The following is a 13,802-nucleotide window of genomic DNA, read 5'->3' as shown; positions in this document are numbered from 1 at the left end:
ACTAGTAGTTCCGCCAGCTACTGGCACTAGTACCTGTTTTTTTTCTGTGTTACTGTCACTAGTATCTGTTTTTTTCTGTATTTCTATGGATCATGTTTGAAATAAGATTGTTGAAAAGCATGACCTGCTTGGTAAACAATAGGAATGCTCTTCTGGATCTTCAGAACTCTACAAACTTCTCTAGATCATCTTTGTCTTTTTCATTTCACAATGTCTCTGTTGTTTCTTCATGGTGGCAGTGCACCTTGGCTTTTGGCCATCAGTTTTTGTTTGGAACTTTGTAAATATGTGAAAATGTACATATAAATCCTGACGTGTTTACTATGCAAAATAAACACAGTTTATAAAAGCAAAAGTTTACTTGTTTCAAAAATAACTTTAAAAACATTTTCAAGAGAAAAACCATATTTACAAGAAAAAAAATAAATTCAATACTGAGGCAGAAGGTGCTGAACCACAGGCCCCCAGCTGCTCGAGCTAGCCACTGATGCCCCACAGCTCAGCTTTTAGCCCATGGATTTCAGGGATCAAAATGCCGGGGTTTTTTTCTCTCACCTGTTCCATTATACCTAGGGTTTGCCACAGCTACTGAATTTCTGCAGCTGATGGGGTAGCTCCTGTGGTTGATGGACCAGCAGTTGGGGGCCATTGCTGTGGCTGTTGAGGCTAGTGGGAATTCATCTTCCTCTTCCTCCTCTTCCTTCTCCTCTTGCAAGGAGGGCACCAGGACCCAGCAGGATTTTGCTGAATAGAGGAGAGAAAAGAAAATAAAGTTATGAGGTTCCAAAGTAGAAGCACTTGAGAAAAATCTGAAAGCATGTGAACACAACTATTTATTTATTTATTTACAAAAATGTATAGCCCGCCTTTTTACCAAGCACTTGTTCAAGGTGGGTAACAAATTAAAACAACAACAACAACAAAAACCAACAACAATAAAATCACATAAACAACAATGAACATTATATCAACACAATAAATCACCTCACTAAATAAAAATGACTTAACACCTTTCCTGAAACCCTTATAAACTGTCTGCTGCCACAATCCCGTTGGAAGGCTTTTCCAAAGAGTAGGGGCTTGCAAGGAGAATGCCCAGGTATGAGTACGTTGTAGTCTAGCTGATGTCACCTTAGGGACAGTCAAAATCAGTCGGGGAGGACTGTCTATGCCGACAGAGGAGGCCTCCCTCAGTCCCCATGTAGGACTGCCACCTGCGCAGAGAAACGGGGAAGGGAGTAAAGGAGAAGCTCCTGTTCAGGTCATCTGTCCTAGCCCGGATGTGGGAATATTGGTAACCCGAAATATAGGCTTGGATATCCAGGCAGCGCTGGGTGTTCAAGGAGCAGAAGGAGGAATAACCCCACTGTCTCCTTATCAAGAGAGTCAACTGACCAATGGATCACCCCCTATCCCGCCCGTACGACCTGCAGTGGTCACTTTGGACAACTTATGGGAGATGATGGCCGGAGTGTTAGAAAAGATTAAAGGGTTAGAAGCTAAAGTGGATGGGATAACCACTGGAAATCAAAAAGAATTTTATCAAACTCAAAAACAAATTAAAGATTCATTAGAGAGAATAAAGATACTTGAAGTAAATGAAAAGAAACATCAAGAATTCCACATAGCAGTGGTCAAAGATAGAGATAATGTTACACGTAGGATTGAAAATTTGGAAAATAATGCTAAACGTTTAAATTTAAGGCTTTTGAATTTCCCTAGAATAATTGGTGAAGGTCCCTTAATTTCCTTAAAAAAGTTTCTTGTTGAAAATCTTGGTGTTGAAGATCAATCCGTTACCATAACTAATTGTTATTTCCTTCCTAAACCTAGAAATGAAGTTTTGCAAAGATCTGAACAAATGTTTCAAGGGGATCTAACAAATTTCTTAGAGGATTCCAGTGCTCAGGTCATTGATCGGGGCACTTTGCTGGCAACGTTTGCTTCTGTAAATGACATCAGTCAAGTTATGAAAAAGTATTTCAGCAAATACCCCATCAATTACCAGGGGAAAATGATTAAAGTTTTTCCAGATTTATCCGCATCCACCCAAGTCAGGCGAAAAGCCTTTTTAGGATTTCGCCAAGATGTTATTGCGATAGGTTTTTCCTTCGCTTTGAGATTCCCTTGTAAATGTTTAATTAAAAAGCAAGATGAAATATATATTTTCTTTACACCCGACCATTTAAAAAGTTTTCTAGATCAGAAAAAGTTAACAACTTCATCTCCCTTGCCTAAAGATTAAAATAAACTAGAGAATAGCAGGGTTATGTATTGTTTTTTCTTTTTTTTTACTTGATGTTGTTTCCTATAATATCTCCCCAAAATTGCGGATATTGCGCAACTCTCTCATGTTGTCTTGAAATGATAATTGAGTTAGACTGTACAATATATTAATCTTGAATGATTTTTGTTTATAATGGTTCAAATTTCCATAATGTCAAACCAATGTATTTTTTTGAATTTCTGTAGATCAATGTTATGTGATTTATTGAAAAATAGCTATAAATAAATAATTTAAAAAAAAAATCTGTTTGTTTCCTAGAACTGTTTTCCAGTACATTTCTCTCTTAAATCCCTTTCCCAGTCATAGTTCTGTATTTTAGGAGTTTGAATATTCTGATTTTTTTCAGTGATATTTCCTACAAAACTACCAGCAGAAGTCCAGGGGGGCTGTGACATGGAAATCCCCTACCTGAATGGTCAGTTAAGCACCTTCACAGTAAGGAGTATTTTGGGTTCCCTGGGTTGGTGGCTCAAGTTACATAGCTGAATTATTCTTTTTTTCTCTGCTGTCCTTCACTTAAATTTATTTATTTATTTATTTGCAATTTTTGTATACCGACATTCGTTAGTTAAACATCACATCGGTTTCCATGTAACATAAAGTGGCCAACTGGGCTTTACAATGAAACTGATAGGCAAACTGGGTAGAAGAGAAGAGGGGGGAAAACAAGGGTAATACTGTACAAATTGAAAAGCAAAATAAAATGGCTTGGTATACGCAATGAAAACATTATATACAGGTGAATTATTTACAAAAATAATTAGGGAAGGGAGTTAGGAAGTGGGGAGAGCGGTAGAATGCTTGGGGGGCGAGGGGAAGGGGGGATCGGTGATGTGCTAGTGGGGCAGGGGGAGATGGGTGGGAGGTTGGGGGGTTCATGTGTATGCTCGAGTAAAGAGCCAGGTCTTGAGATTTTGTCTGAATTTTTTGGAGCAGGTCTCAAGGCGTAGGTGGGTGGGAATGGAGTTCCATAGGGAAGGTCCAGCTAGGGATAATGCATGTTGTTTGGTGGTGGTGAGGTGAAAAAGTTTGGGCGATGGAGTGTGAATGTTTGCTGTGTAGGGCGTTCTGGTAGGTCTGGTGGTCTCTTGTGGTGGTGGTGGGGGGGGGGGGGGGGGAGGATTTTCATGTGCAATAAACTGGTACCTTTATTGTCCTGGCAAATAGTGCATGTGTCAGCAAAGCTTTGTCCAAGAGCAATTACATCATTATGATAACAGTAACCCTTCCCCACCCAAAAACTGCTTGTTTTAGAAAAGGTCCTACTGCTTTTCAATGCATTACTACAGTGATAGAGAGTGAAATGTATGTACCTCTTCCAACAAATAGCAGGTACTAAAGTACATAGTCGCTTTTAGCAAGCATATACTGTATAAGTACTAATTGACAAAGGAAATTAACATGCATCTTTTATTTAAATAGACTCTAAAAGGAGGCTAAAAGGCTTAATGTAGAAAGCATTGGCAATACTTGCACAGCCAATTGACATTAATCTTCAGAAGATAGTTATTGCGAACTAAGAGGGTAACTATCAAAGCTTTTTCTGCGAGTAAATAGCTGCTTACCTAAAGAAAAAAAACTGCTAAAAACTGCCTTTCCTCAATGCGGTGAAAAGTACCCCAAATTGTTGGACAGGATGGGTACTTTTACCTGCAGCATAAAGGGCCAGGGATTGGAGGAAGGCTGAACCTGCTCACCTTGCACAGTGAGCTTATTTTTAACACCACCCCTCTCCCCCCCCCCCCCCCCCCCACACACACACAGACAGGTGGTTTAAACCACACAACCTTGTCCTGCTGAACAATCTGTGGGTACTAATCTACCTGTAGTGCGGCCATCTGCTGCATTTTCAAAAGAAAACTCCACAGACACTTTGCCTTTGGGTCCCAGCCTAAGCACAAGTGATCAGGGAAGAGCAGTTGCACTTTCTACTGGCACATGAACAATAGTTGGCTCTCCTTCTCCTATAACCTCCCCCCCAGACCTCTCCTTCAGCCCTCTCCTCACTTCACCTCATGCTTGGTCTGGGGCTTAATTTGGTCCAGTGCATGTGCACAGGCAATGCTGCAGCCCTGGCCCCTCCTGCCACATTGGCTTCAGGCTTCCACAGATACCCATTTAAGGGACTGAGCAGCTGAAGGCCTGTGAGTATGCAGTGGCTCAGAAGCTCGATGCTGCCTTTCAGCTGTCCCTGCTGTTATCATCATAGCCATTCTAATCCCCAGCTGAAGGTTTTGGGATAGGGAGCAATTTTGGACCCCTGCCCAGAGCTTGCAGGCCTGTAGGGACGCTGTCCCTGTGGACCAGCAAGAATATTTTGAAAGAGAAACTCTCTATGGCTTAAACCACACCTTGCCTCCAGTCCTACCACTTTTTGGCTCAGTTCAGAGTAACTGCAGAGGGGAGTCCCTATTTTACCTGGGCAACTAATTAGTTACCCAGGTAAAATCATTTGAAAATTTTCCTCACCACTATCTCATTTGGGGGCAGGACCTATGGTCTGAAATCCTGTACTACTGTCTGCCTGTTTCTACCCCACAACGTACTGACTGCTTACTGGCTAAGGGACCAGAGGAGACAAGTCCAGGCAATGTCCTCTTCTTGATGTCCCCTTCTGCTCTTTCATGTGAGATACAAGAGGATGTTCTAGGCCAGGGCCATCCTGATGAGAAAGGACTCTAGGGTGCTATTTTTCCGGATGTTGTATCTATAAATAGAGGGCACTAGGGCAATGAAACATGGTTACTAAGATAATCAGTTAAATCTTATGGAGAAACTCCATAGTGATCTCCACTAGAATCTGGTCCTAGATTAGGACCTTTTCATTTTTCATTTTCACTTAATAAAATGTATTAATCGCCTAACACTAAAAAGGCCTAGGCGAGGTACGGAAGCAGGAGTTGGAGCATAGCACTTTGCTCCAGCACCCCCTGCGAGGTTGCAGCAGTAGCGGGATCCTGGCATTTGAGATCAGTGTGGGATTTCTGTTTGGAATTTGAAGAGAGAGCACCTATTTCTTTGTTCCCCTATTCCTGTGTTGGCTGGGGCACACAGTCCTGGCTACTTAGGATAGAAAATGAGACAATACCTTGTTGATCCATACCCTGTGCTGCTGGAGTGTGCCTCAGTATTTTGTTTAAGGATAATTTGGATATTATTCTGATTTTTCCTGGTTCCCCTAGTCCTGCTCAGAGAGGGGAGCACTCATTGCTCTGGGAAGGGACTGGAAGGGAGAAATCTCATATTTTCCATTCAGTGATGGATGTAGGATTTTGCCACCCCCTAGGCACTGTTGGTGCTTACAATCCCCATCTTTCCCCCACCAGGACAGTCAGGTAACAGGAAGCAGAAAGTCTAAGCACAGTCTCACAGTTTTCTGTGATAGCTCAGGGGTAGATTCTATGGCAACATAAAGGATTCTGAAGCACACTAACAAACATTAACATCTTTAACATATACCCCCATTGTGCCACTCCCTACCATCCCTTCTTTTTCTAACCCCCGCCCAGCAATTTCATTTCACTCACCCCTTCTCATGTTCTACCATCCCCTCCAGTCTGACTCTCTCACGCTGGTTCTGAACTCTCACAAGAGTACTTTGTTCCTTCCAAATGGCCCTTCTATCCTCTCCTCTTCTGGCTTCAGCCAGACTAATTTGCACGAGACTTCGTGCATTTAGCTGCTTTGCCCCTTGATTATGGAACAAGAGACCACTATCCTTGTGCCATGAGTTAGCCTACCTTACCTTCAGGAAAAGAGTGAAGGCTTGGCTATTCGACCAGGTCTTTCCTTAAATTCCACCCCTAGAACTATGACAAAACTGTGCTAAAGACAGTGACAGGGACTCCCTATCTTTACATGCTGCTCCTTAATGTGCCCTCCTTCGAGTTTCCCATGTTGATCGTAAACTGGGACACTAATTAACAAATCCCCTTTCATACTCCTATCATCCTCACTCCAATTCACTCTTACTCCCCAGTCATCTCCTTGCATTCTTTCTCCTTCCCTCCAAAAACCCTCCCTGGCTGTCTCACATAACCTTCCCCATCAGCCCTCATGGCTCTCATACACTCCTTTGTATGTGTGTGTGTTTATCTCTCTCTCTCTAACTCTTCCCCCTCAGTTTGTATTGCTGCATTCAGAGAGATGGGGAGGAGATGGCTTTCAACTTCTCCTCATGATTCCCTCAGAATTTATCCCCCTCTTAGCCTCTCTCCACCGTTCAATCCTTTCCTCACAATCCCAACTCTCACCCCTTTTGCACTTTCCTCCCCACCCATTCACCCCTCCTCACCTTCCTCAGCATTTTCCCCTTTTCATGCCAACCCCAAGCATTCAACCCTTCACCAACTTCTACAGCATTCAACTCCTCTCATCTTGCCCAGGTATTCCCCTTTTTCTTACTTCTTTCCTCTTTTAGCCTTTACCTCCTCTTCCCCTCTTCCTCTGCTGACAGGTGAGTTCTGCATCCCAAGAGCACAGAGAGCTGCAGGTCTGCTGCTGTATCTACTACAGCCTCTTCCCTACTGTCCTAAGGCAAAAGGCTGCACCTAGGGGGAAGGGGCTGGACTGGGGAGCAGAGTAGCTCTTCTCTGCTCTGAATGCTCCATCAACCCCTAACCTCTTGTTCCCTTCACAGGAGGGTTGGGGCTGGATTAGGAAGGAGAGTAGCTTTTCTTTCCTCTGCTTTGTCCCCTCCAGCATCAACCCCTCCCCTCAGGTTCTCTACAAGCTGCCTGGGAGGGAATGGACTGGAGCAGAAAGTAGAGTTGTCTTCTGAGTGAGATTGGCAATTAGAGCTAGGAAACCTTCAGCTAGCCTGCTGCCCACAGTTTTTTTCTGCTTAGACATCAGCCTAGTGTGCTTATTGGCAAGTCCAAGCCTGTTTCTAATTCTCATTCAGTAGTTGGAGTGTGGTATACCTGTTGAGATTTTGTAAGAGTTTATGTGAATTGTCTTTGTTGTTTTAGGAAGATGTTTCTGCCCACCCTTCCTGCCCAGGAGTGGATAAAAGAGGGGAGTTTTCCCCGCTATGAACAGAAAGATCCAAATAACATCTGAGAAGAGAGTTGGGAATCTAAAGGATTTACAGGAGTCTCTGTCCCTGAAAAGAGAAAGGACTGAGAGGATTGGAGTCTTTGGAGAGCCATCAGTGATCTGAGGTATTTTTTCCTTTTTTGGAAGAGGAGAACCATTCCAGCTAGGGGACGCCACTCCATCCTAGGAGCCTTACTCCCCATTCATTGAAAGGCAGGATATCACATTGGTGATTAGAGGCTGACGGGTGACTGGAAAAAGGCAGATGTGGTAATTATTCATAAAGGTAACAAAATTATTCTCTCATTTAAACTGAATTGAATAGTTGGACCAAGAAAGGGCAATGGCAGTAGCATCTGAAACCTTAACCTGAGTTGATTTTGATCCAGTAAAATTCAGATTTAGTGTATGTCCTGAAGTACAAGAAGGGAATGTTACTAGCTGCATCTCCATAAAATCTGAAAACTCTCTTAACTAAATCTCCCTCATCCTTATCAACATGTAGGTTAAAATCTCCCATAATTAAGACTCTAGAGGTGTGCAATGCTACCTCTGAGATTAAAACACATAATTCAGGCAAAAATGATCCCTCATTATATGGAGCTCAGTAAAGTAATAAAATCGTTAAGATTCAATACATCTGAGACAGCTTGCAAACTTTCGCAACACCTCATCTGTTTGCCAGTCCCTCATGAAAAAACATCACACCCCAAACCCACAAGCCCCCTTTATTGAATAAACTGAAACCTGGGATGACAAAGTTAAGACCACAAAAATTCCTCTTTTTTTTAACTCTGAATGTTATATTTGTTTGCTGTGTGGCATTTCTTTCTGGTTTACTTTATTTTATTTGTTTTATATTTAAATGTTATTAATGCCATTACAAACCGTTACACATTTTAATAAAATTAGAGCTCTATTTTACTTTAATATATTCTGCTTTTGAAGGATCAATACCCCATCTAGTAGTGCTGTTTAATAATTGTGAGAAAGAGGGAAATTCTACCCATAACACCCTTCTTCCCCAAATGGAGGCACCAGGCAGGAACTATCACAAAGTCCACCCAAAAAGTGAGCTGGGTTGCTTATGCTTACTACCATGTTCAGCACAGATCCAGGAATACCCCAAAGGTTATCTCAGAAGTAAGCTGGCAAAAGAGGTGTTAGTCTTTTCTGCATTTTCCCAGTATATCATGTATGCCTATAAAAAATGTCTAGGGTCATTTGTGTTAATTCTGTGATAAGAATAGCTTTTCCTTGGCTCTAGCTAAGGTAGAGCATGTGGGTAATACATTTTTTAAATAATAATAATAATAATAATAATAATAAAAATTACATTATGGGATTTTAAAGGATTTTTGTTGTGCATTTTTAAATAGTTTATTTTTTATACAGAATTATGTGCTTGTAATTTTTTATGCAATGTATTTTCGCTTTCAGCATATGTTTATGAATGAAGTGAATAAGAAGGCAGTTAGAGTAGCTGGGTTTAAAAAAAAGGTTTGGACAAGTTCCTGGAGGAGAGGTCCATAAACTGTTATTACCTAGATATACTTGGGAAAATCCATTACTTATCACTGTGTGATAGCTGCATGGGATTTATTTACTATTTGGGATCCTGCCAGGTACTTTTGACTTGGATTGGCTGCTGTTGAAAAACAGGATACTGAGCTTGATGGAATCTAGGTTCGACACAGTATGACAGATCTTATGTTCTTATAAATAAAATGTTGGTTTCTATGACTAGACTGCTATGCCTTCTTGATTAGCCAATGTAATGCCAATTTTTATAAAGGACTCCAGGGTAAATCAGGAAACTACAGACATCAGTGCCAGGCAAAATGGTAGAAGCTAATGTTAATACTCAGCAGTTCAGGTCTTTGGATAGACATGGCTTTATGGGCAAGAGCCAGCTTGGATTTAGCAAAATAAAATTGTGCTTCACTAATTTATTAGAATTCTTTGATGGTGTAAAATAAACGTGTAGATAAGCATGAGCTGAATAATATAGTATAAGTGGATTTTCAGAAAGCATTTGATAAAGTCCCACATGAAAGACTTCTCAGAAAATTAAACAGTCATGAGACATGAGGCTATGTCCGATTGTGGACTGGTAACTGGTTAAAGGATAGGAAATACAGCGTAGGATTAAATAGTTTTCCAAGTGAAGAGAGATGAATATTAGAGTCCCCCGGGATTTGTACTGGGGCCAGTGTTTAACTTATTCATTATTTAATAAGCAATAAGCAGGGTTATCAAATGTGCAGATGACACAAAAGTATTCAAATTAGTTAAAACACAAGCTAATTGTGACAAATTGCAAGAGGACCTTATGAGACTGAGGAACTGGGCATCTAACTGGCAGAAATTTAATGTGGGCAAGTGCAAAGTGACACACATAGGGAAAAATAACAGTTCCATTGTAGGAGTTACCACTCAGGAAAAAGACTGGAGTCACTGTGGACACTATTTTGAAAATTCTAAACTCAGTATACAGCAACAGTCAAATAAAAGCAAACTTAATGTTAGACTTTATTCAAACCGGAATAGGAAACAAACTGTATTGATTTATGTTGGGACCACCCCTTGAGTATTGTATGCAGTTCTTGTCCACGCGTCTCAAAAAACATATAGAACTAGAAAAAATACAGAAAAGGGTCATATATAGGAGATGAAACAGCTTCCTTGCAAACAAAGGTTAAACAGGTTAGGGCTGTTCAGCTTGGAGAATAGACCACTGAGAATGGAAATGACAGAGCATTATAAAACCATGAATGGTGTGGACCAGGTTAATGAAACAGGACTAAGGGACACTCCATGAAACTGACAGGTAGCTGATTTAAAACAAATGTAATAAAGTATTTTTTCAGTCAGTGCACAATTAAACTGTGAAATTTGTTGCTTGAGAATGTTGTCAAGTCTATTGTTATAGTTGAGTTTAAAAAGGTTTGAACAACTGTGGTGAATTTCTGGATTTGCAACTTGGAAGACAGTTCTGATAACAATTAGCCAGGAAGACATAGAGATTGTAATAGGGAATAGAACTCCATATATTGAATCTGCTGGGTTCTTCTAGGAGATCTGAATTAGTTGCTGTCAATGCATTGGTCTGACCCAACATGGCACTTCTTGCTTTTATCTTGATTGCAAAAACTGTGCTCTTCTTGATAATCTCTTCTTGAATGTGGTAATTGATCTGAGCTCTTGATAGACTGGAACCTCTTCAGTATAACTGAACTTTCCAGTATTACCACTGGACTACTATAATTTCCAAGTCACTTTTTACTATAGTGTTTTTCCAGAAATTGATTTACAGTGGATCAGTGGCTATTTCCACAACCAATCACTGTAATAGTTGAATTTATACTCTACATGATTGTTATGAATTATTCCATTGGTGAAGGCATTTTGCCAAAACATGGCCATATTGGGTTTTAATTATATTATCTGTGACTTTGGCCCTTTCCAGCATGGGTCTGGGAGGCCCGTCTCTGTCTTAGCCCCTATAGCCATGTTTCTCCCAACTCCCGCAGCCATGTTGAGGCCATGGGAGAGTTAGCTCCACCTACCTGACAGTGTCATCCCCATGGGGAAACCTGGATAGTTGAAGAGGGAAGTGTTGTGTTCCCACAAATCTGTCCTGTGGGATATTCCTTGTTTCAGCAGGCCGCAGTGGGAAGCGAGTAGGGGTGGAAGGAGAGACCATCACTGTACATAAATATCGACTTTTTTTTACAGCTGACTCTTGATTCTCCAATAGGTTACTTGTTAAACATCTATTTCCCACCAAAAATTAGACTCTTGATATACTTCAAGAGCTGTTTTTAGAGCCTAAAATTCCCTTGTTTTTTTTCACTCTGGGAAATTTCAGTTTGCATGTAGACCTCTTCTCTAATATAACAACTCAAAATCCTTTTTCTGCTCTGGCCATGACTTATTTAGTGCAGTTTTCCTCAACCAGTGTACCCTGATACATTGGTGTGTGCCTTTAGACCTGATCAGATGTGCCAAGGAAAAGTCACCACTGTCTGATGCTCAGATCCAGATCCACACCTGGGTTCGGCTCTTGGCACCTTTCAGCAACAAGACACAGCAACAATGGCTCTTAACCATGTAGTAGCAACTTTCTGAGAATATGTGTGTAGAGAATCCCATGGGTTCCCACTAACACAAATGTCCCTTTGTCATAGGGGGAATAGGAGTAGTATTATTGTGAGTTTTATCTCCCCCATTTAGGAGATGGAAACAGACTTTTCACAGTATAAAACCCAGTGCCACTATTTTAGGGTGGGAATTTTGAGTTAACTGTTCCATGGGCGCAGAGTGCCTGCTCCTATTTTTGGCTGTTTTCTTGGGGAAAGGACCCATGGGCTTCTAGAGTTGAAGTTGGGGTATGGAACAGAGGAAAGGGTGCCTTTTTCCCTTTGTGAAGAATTTAGTTTTTGCCAGTTTGGGTGCAGGATGTTTTTCCACTCTTCCTTTCTCCCTTGTGGGTTTTCCTGTTTTTCAAGGCTTTATTTTTGCAATCTACCTTAGTGTCCTAGGATCTAGGGACTAAGGATAGTAACATCCTAAGGAGATGGGAGTCTCTTACAGAGAGAGATCCAGTGGAAATCCTGCAAGGGAATGCATCTCCCTTCATTCCTGGGGAGAAAGGGAAATGAGTACAGAGGAAACTGGTGGCACCATCCAGTGTTAACCACAATCACATGATCAGGGCATTGAAGAAAGGACAGTGGAGGTACTCCTCAGGTACCAACAGGGAAGTAAGGAGAAAGGAGAAGCCATAAGAGCTATGTTCTGAAATTCTGGACTAAAAGTATGAAATATGGAACTTTATAATATCTAAACTGAGAGTAATCATCTTATCCACCAGATTCTGGGAAGAAGCTTCAGACCTACCCCATTAATTGGACAGGATCAGGAGCAAGAGAAATCAATTGACTAGCCTGTGAAAGGCGGGGGGGAAATACTATGATGCGTAGGAATTGCATAATTGAGATGTGTGGTACTAGAGAATGCACACTGAGCTTGGGTGTACTGTGTGGTAGTAGAGAATGCCCACTGAGCTTGGGTGTACTGTGTGGTACTAGAGAATGCACACTGAGCTTGGGTGTACTGTGTGGTAGTAGAGAATGCACACTGAGCTTGGGTGTACTGTGTGGTAGTAGAGAATGGATTGACTATTCAAAGAGAGAGAGGGGGAGGAGCTAGAGAGTACAGCCAGAGAGCGGGGTGGAGCTCAATTTCCATTTGTGATAGAGAATGGATTGTATAATACAGAGAGATGGGCATAGCTGCAAAGTAGGGTAGAACTGAAGAGTGCAGGAAGAGGGGTGGAGCTCAATTCCATACAGAGAGAGGGTCAGAGCTTAATTTACATACCAGCTATTCAGCCTGGGGCAACTTTCCTCTTTATTATAGTTACATTGGAACTCAGTTACATTACTTTAGTCACAGATTTAATTAAAGAACCAAAGCTGCAAATGGACTGCAGAGAATAGGAACTTGTAATGGAACTTTTAATCAACTTTTATCTTTTAATCAGTAAAAGTTAAGTTGGAAACCATCGATTTCATCCAGCCTGATTATTACTGCTGTTTACCAGAAACCGAAATACTGAATTAACTACTGAACAATGCTCAGGGTCTAGGAAGTAATTTTTCTCCATGACAGGGAATATTGGACTTTCAGAGATGCTTAACATCAGGAGAGGCAAGTTATATACTGTATTTAAGCCCATACCTTGAGGTGTGGTCTTTGGAGCCCTGTGAAGGAATGCTAGCCCAGAAATTACATGTGTAATCATGCATACCTCTTCTTCCTAGCTACAGCATGAGTCCCAAATTTATGGTAGCTAATGGGCAGGGCAGCATGCAGGGTACGGGTAGCTTGCCTCATTTTGTTCAGCAGACACATTGCACACAGCTCCTCTTTGTCTCCCCCCCCCCCTCCCCGATCCTCCTCTTTTGAGATTTTCCAGTCTCTGCCCCAGGCTAAGTGAGACAGGAAGAGTGTGCTGGATGTAACTCACTTTGAGCGTTTGGAGCAGCAACAGTGGAAGAGCTCTGATAGCCACACGTGGCAGTCAAGATAACTAACCGATAGGCCGATACAGTACAGTGCGCTCCGACGGAGCGCACTGTTAGCTGCTCTTGGACGTGCGTTTTCCCTTACCCCTTATTCAGTAAGGGGAGGAAAACGTGCGTCCAACCCGCGGCACCTAATAGGGCCCTCAACATGCAAATTCATGTTGATGGCCCTATTAGGGATGCGCGCGCGATTCAGAAAGAAAAATGTGCAGCCAAGCGATATTAAGTCGGAGGTCCCGAAGAGTAAAAAAGTAAAAAAAATAATAAATTTGAATTCGGCCCAGATGCTCAATTTTGCCGGCCCCGTGGCTGTCAGCGGGCTCGAGAACCAACGCCGGCAAAATTGAGCGTTGGCTGTCAAACCCGCTGACAGCCGCTGCTCCTGT

The 13,802-nt window shown here is 41.8% G+C and overlaps 1 long non-coding RNA gene across 1 annotated transcript in view; it reads right to left on the bottom strand.

The window, feature by feature from the left end:
- Nucleotides 1-13,802, bottom strand: part of LOC115082078 — a 41,623-nt gene that overhangs the window by 10,069 nt on the left and 17,752 nt on the right. Inside the window, exon 3 of the long non-coding RNA XR_003854068.1 lies at nt 556-744. This is a non-coding gene — a long non-coding RNA (uncharacterized LOC115082078). The remainder of the gene's footprint in view (nt 1-555; nt 745-13,802) is intronic.

The sequence above is a fragment of the Rhinatrema bivittatum genome, chromosome 1 (assembly GCF_901001135.1).
Source record: "Rhinatrema bivittatum chromosome 1, aRhiBiv1.1, whole genome shotgun sequence".
NCBI classification, from domain to species: domain Eukaryota; kingdom Metazoa; phylum Chordata; class Amphibia; order Gymnophiona; family Rhinatrematidae; genus Rhinatrema; species Rhinatrema bivittatum.
Note: the sequence above shows the minus strand (reverse complement) of the source record. Positions and strands in the feature narration are given on the sequence as shown.